Source organism: Adiantum capillus-veneris, chromosome 4, assembly GCF_014529385.1.
Source record: "Adiantum capillus-veneris isolate H3 chromosome 4, ASM1452938v2, whole genome shotgun sequence".
Lineage (NCBI taxonomy): Eukaryota > Viridiplantae > Streptophyta > Polypodiopsida > Polypodiales > Pteridaceae > Adiantum > Adiantum capillus-veneris.
Window position 1 is genome coordinate 111865401 of NC_140934.1, and position 6585 is coordinate 111871985.

The following is a 6585-nucleotide window of genomic DNA, read 5'->3' on the forward strand; positions in this document are numbered from 1 at the left end:
ATGGCTAGATAAATTTCCTTTGTAAGAGATTCGACAATGGCCAACATTGCCTTCGCATTACTCACATCCCAATTGATGCACGATTTTTGATATTCGTCATCTTGAAGGCGGGTGTACCTATTGTTGGCATCTCTCGTAGGATGGGGCTCTGAGCCATGGACTATGTCCCATAAGCCTTTCCGCATGAGTTAGAGTTGCATAATCAAGTTTGAGTGTCCGTAATTTTTGCCGTTCAATTTGTCGCTGGCGCTCGAGCAAGGGGGGCTCGAAGGGGGGCCATACTAAAGTTGCAAGATCTAGAAAGTTGGGTTCCTTCTCACACTCCAAGGGGTGGCCGCAACAAATCCCAAGCCACTGCACGAGAGGGGTTTACCAAGGCATATTTGTGGCCAATCACCCCAACATAAAGATGCTCCAAATCTACTAGGTCGCAATCGATCCAAAACTTAAAGTGGGTCGGTCATTGATGAGGTGTGCTCTTTCAAAGCTAAAATCTCCGGACCAGGCGTTTCAAAATGCTAGAGGGTCGAGCATGCAGAGTGGTGGTGCATAATGACAAAGGACTTCTCAAACTGCTAATAACAAGAGAGGGTTTAGAGGGCAAAATTGTCACTAGCGTATCAAAATGCTAGAGGGTCGAGCATGTAGAGTGGTGGTGCATAATGACAAGGACTTCTCAAAATGCTAATAGCAAGAGAGGGTTTAGAGGGAAAAATTGTCACTAGTGTATCAAAACGTTGTAGCATTCACAATTGCCGCACCTTGGAGCACCAACCACATATCAAAATGCAAGGGCAATGGGGGGAGGGGCGCTACCGAGAAGAGCTTGGCGATGGGAGTTTTGAAATGCCACCGGAACGAGGTCTCTAGTTGGTAGTGGATAGTGGATCTCCACTGTGCTTCTTGAGCACTTTGGCACTGAGGGGCCAATGTTTTAAAATGTTACAAATGGGGTGGCGGGTGGGGGGAATGCCAAAGGAAATTAAATCACAATAGCTTAACTCCTCAAAGATGTCGATCTTCTCCTCCAAGTCTCTGATACCATGTCAAAGTCGACAGTGTGGAAGCGAAGAGACCAAGGAGAGAATGCACGAGAGAGAGAGAGAGAGAGAGAGAGAGAGAGAGAGAGAGAGAGAGAGAGAGAGAGAGAGAGAGATTTGAACCAACCTTGGTAATGAATAATTGATACATGATACAACTGGGGGCAATGGGTTACATATATACCCACCTCAGTAAATTTCCCTACCTAGACTTTGACAAATAAGTGAAATAAATACCTAAAAGCCAAAATAAATATTGGGATCACATTTGGCAGTCCACTTAAGATGCCATAACTTAAGGAAATCACAATAGCTTCTCTTCTTAACTCCTCAAAGATGTCGATCTTCTCCTCCAAGGCTCTGATACCATGTCAAAGTCGACAATGTGGAAGCGAAGAGACCAAGGAGAGAATGCACGAGCTAGAGAGAGAGAGAGAGAGAGAGAGAGAGAGAGAGAGAGAGAGAGAGAGAGAGAGAGAGAGAGAGAGAGAGAGAGAGAGAGAGAGAGAGAGAGAGAGAGAGAGAGAGAGAGAGAGAGAGTTGAACCAACCAACCTTGGTAATAAATAATTGATGCATGATACAATTGGGGGCAATGGGCTACATATATACCCACCTCAATAAATTTCCCTACCTAAACTTTGACAAATAAGTGAAATAAATACCTAAAAGCCAAAATAAATATTGGAATCACATTCAACAGTTCACTTGAGATGCCATAACTTTAACACATGTGGAAAAATTTGCAGCTCATCACTCAAACAAGGAGAACTAGGTGTGGAGGAAATAGAACACTGATAGCATTGGAGTGAAAAGGATCCTTAATTTGACATGGGTCCACACCTTGATGCTCACATTTACCCTTTGGAGATTCCAAAAACTCACTTGAAGTTTTGTGAAGAGAAGAGAGTTGATCTCGGGCATATGACTAAGGTCAACTACCACATTGTATCGTCCCTTACAATGTCAAAGCTTCACATCGTACTCCTGAAGAATCTCAACCCACCTCGCCTTTCAACCATTCAAATCAGTTTGTTGTGTAAACCATTTTATACTTTCACGGTGGTCAATCTCAATTTCAAATTGAATACCGTACAAATAGTGCCACCATGTCTTCAATGCAGACACGATTGCATAGAGCTCGCGTTCATATGCATAATAATTTTGATGTGCCCAATCGAATTTCTTGCTTTCAAAGGAGATCAATTTGCCTTCCTAGAGAAGAAATGTCCCAATAGCTCAATTATTGGTATTGGTTTCAAGCACGAAAGGTTTCATAGGATTGACAATTGCTAAAATGGAGCCAATAGCTAGAACGACCTTAAGTGCATTGAAACTTTGTTGTTGAGCTTTTGCCCAATAAAAATTGTTGCCCTTGGCTTTCAATTGGCCCATCATAGAAACAAAATTTGGGCATAGTTTTGAACAAACCTTCGATACAAACCTACAAAACCCAAAAAATATGGACCTCTTCCAATTTTTTTGGAGAAGGCCAACTTTTAATGGCATCCACTTTGGATTTATCCATATGCAATCTAGCAATAGAGATTACATGTCCCAATAGTGAGTTTCCTCTTTCAAGAAATCACACTTTGTTTTCTTAGCATATAATTTGTTTTTCATAGCAAATCAAAACATTTGTGTCAGATGTTGTAAGTGCTCTACTTCAAATGCATTATACACTAAAGTTTCATCAAGAAAAAATAATGACAAACTTGTGCATGTATGGTTCAAATCACTGTCCATAAGTGTCATGAAAGTAGCTGGCGCATTGGTCAAGCCAAAAGGCATAATCAAAAACTCATAATGCCCAAACCTTGTTAGAAAAGTAGTTTAAGGTATTTCAACAAGCTGAATTTGCACTTGTGATACCCTTACCGCAAATCTATTTTAATAACAATACAAGCATGGGTGATTGTATCAAACAACTCATCCACTTGTTATAACGGATACTTATTCTTAATAGTAACCGTAGGGACTGAAGATTACAAATTGGGTGACCCCTCCTCGAGGCTAACAAGACCACAAAAGTGTACTTTACTAACAAGCTTTTAGATATCACAGCTTGCCACCACAGCATGGGTAATTGTTAGCAGCGACTAACACAGGCTACACCGAATATGCATTGAGCGGGAGATATGCTATGGATGTCACAATATTTCCACTCACTTTGTATAAGTCTTGGGCTCATTTGGAGTTCCAAAGTTGTATTTGGTAGTTTAGAGGACTCAAGCTTAAATTTATAGTAGAAGGGATTGTGGTGAAAGCCCTTAAAACAAAGCCTTTAGGCAAGGAGGCTTCATTCTTGAGTATCCACTCTTGAGGATCCACTTTTGAGAGCTCCCTCTGTCTAGAGTGTTCACTCCTTGGCCTAGCCTTGAGCTTAATGTCTATGCTTGAGAGGTGCTAACCATTTTAATTAGAGTAAGCTCTTCTTGATTAATCTAATTCTTATTTTATCATTAGTCTACTTCTTCTCTACATTTCATCTTGTCATGAAGTAGTATTACACTTTCATTATTCTAGATTTGAGAGATGTATGTACTTCTTGATAGTAACCACTCTTATTTCTCTACGAGCAATTGATTTGCGATATTTAACATCACAAATTAGGTTGATTAAGTTGGGTCTTAATCTTGTAATTTGTGTGTGTGCCCTATTCTTTGCTTGTGTGTTGATAGGTTTTATGAAGCTCTAGCACCATTCACATTGTGTGTGTAAGCTATTGATGAAGTGCCGTAATTGACATGTGGTAAATTGCGTGTGCTTATCATTAGTGTGCTTGGGGTTTCTAGTCTATGGCAAGTCGGACTTCGGTTGTGTGTAGGAGATTAATTGATTAGTGATTAGAGTAGGTTTAGAGTTAGTCTTGCCATGGCTAATCTCTACTTGCAATGGAGAGGTGATCTCTTGAATCCTCTATTCCATTCATCCGATGCTCATGCTTCCATGCCCTAGCCGGGTTGCCGGATCCACGGATTTGATAATTTTGTGTGGGTTGCGATTAGGTCGTGCTACAACGCCTCCCTACATTTGGCACCGTTACCGAGGATTGATAACCTAAGCTAGTGAGTTTAGGATGTGTAGAATAGAGTAATTTCACTACTAATTTTGTTGGTTTTGAGTTTGTGTAACTCAATTTTTGGTTTGATTTGATGATGTTTGTGTAAGAAATTGATGCTAATGTTGAGTTATGAATACCCCAAACCCCCAATTCCACCCCCAATTTCACTAATTTCATGCTAACCCTTGCTAATTTCGCTTCTTTCCATGCTAATTTTATTTATTTCATGCTAATTTTTACTAATTTTGACTAACCTTGCTAACCTAACCAACTAACATTTGAAGTGTAAAGTATGTGAAATCCCCTTGCAAGAGGTGGAATTATCACTCTAATCGAGTTAATTGTACCAATTTATGCTTAATTTGATGATATGAGTGTTTGATTTTGGGCTACAAATGGTTAATTTTGGAGCCGATTTGAAGGTGCACACACTTGTGTGTGCAATGATGCGTCTTCGCATGGAGCAAAGGAATATCTTGGAGTGTAATTACCATGTAAGTGCACTCACTTATTATGTCAATTCTTGATTGATTAATGAGGTTCAATGTTGTTAATCATCTGTTAAAATTAGGTGTGTAACACAAATTGACCTACACTTTGCACCTAATTTGATACACTTTGAATGAAATTGATAGTCAAATTGTGACTAATGAACTTTGTCTGTATCCAAATAATGCTTGATTCTCATCAAGAATTCATGTGTGTGCATAAAAATCATTGTGTGTGTGCATACACCAAAGAGGGAAAAAAACAGTCAAAAATTTCAAGTGTGTGTGCACCTAATTTTGAATGTGTGCATACATAAAAATTGATGGAATTGATGATACATGAGTATGCAATCATATAAATGATGTGTATGTTAGGCTAATTCAATCATTGGATAAGCCTAATTGCCAAAAAATTGGGCAAAAATTGAGTGTGTGTGTGTATCCAAGACCACTTGATTTTCTATGATTGATGGTCAATTAGGGCACCTAAATGATTGTTTATTGTGAAATGATCATAAAAAGTGTGTGCAATCATTAAGTGTAAGCTTAAATGCATTGCCAATTGAGCCAAATTTGAACGTTTGTCCGTAGTTTTTGAGTGTGTGCATTGCTTGATTGGGTAAAAATGGTGCTAAATTTTTAGAAATTAAGCATGTATACATTCACTTATGCTTGATTAAGTTTGCAATTTGGGCCTTGCAATATGGAATTGATGTATTTTTTGCATAAAAATTTTGGCCTAAATTTGGGTGCATGTGCCTACTCAATGGCATGTGCAATCCGGTGCTTGAATGAATAATTGGTATTTTTTACCAATTATGATGATTTGGCCAAATATTTGATGTGTGTATCACAAGATTGGTGGATCAAAGATTGAGATAGATCGCTCAATTGTGAATATTTTTAGTATATCTCCATGCTAATAATCAAACCATGTGATGAACATGGCAATTTTGCATTCAATTGTGTGTCTAATTGCACCCAAAATTCACTCATGTGTAGACATAGAAAATAATATGACAAATCTAAATGGTTTGGATGATTAGAGAACTCAGATATGAGCAATTCAAAATTGCAATGATTGAAAATTGGATACACATTTGCATTCTAGGAGAAGTAACGTGCTACATTGTGGGTGCAATGCTTGATCCATAAGCAACAATCCATTTTCTGAGTTGTATGATGATTCGAGTAAGGAATGTATGTCCTAATTTAATTGTTTGCGTACTATGTATTGGATTGTTGATATGCACACCCTTGATAACTCACTGTTGACTCAATCGACTACCATTTTCTCATGTCCATCAAAACACACACACACACTCTCTCGTGATCCACCGCTGGAATGTACTCCAAGAGGGAGTTAATTTTTTTTAAAAAAAAGGGGCCAAGCTAGCTCTTTTTGTTTTTTGTCGCTACCCACCACCCAAAATGGTACTTGCCTGGAATGGCGCTCATTACACACACACCACTTCAACTGCCGAGTCCCTTCCGGTTGCCTACTGGCCCGCCACCCTTTGGCTTTACCCACACACACACTCTCCCACCCGGTCCCGCTTTTGGATCTTGACTGGGCAAAACACACAATCGCCACAATGGCTACCGAAGAACCACACACACACATAAAATGCTGGGCCCCTTTGCGATACCGCTTGCGGTGTGCTGACCTGCGAAGATTTTGCCCGCCAAAGTCACAAAACTGGCTGCCTTCTGAGGGCCATACAACCGCTATCCCCAGTCCCCACCAAGCTGCTTACCTAGTGCAACACCATTTTGCTGGCCCGCTTGAGTCGCTTGGCTCGTAATACAAAGTCTGGCCCACTTCTTTCCTTAAATGCTACACACGAACACCCTTGAGCACAACACCCTCCCACTCCCGGTCCTCAAATCCTACTGCCAAGAATCAGGATGCCGCACGACTCGCGAGCCGACCTGCCTTAGTACTTGCAAAACCATGAGTCGCTCATCTGCTTGCGATTAAGGATGAACATTTA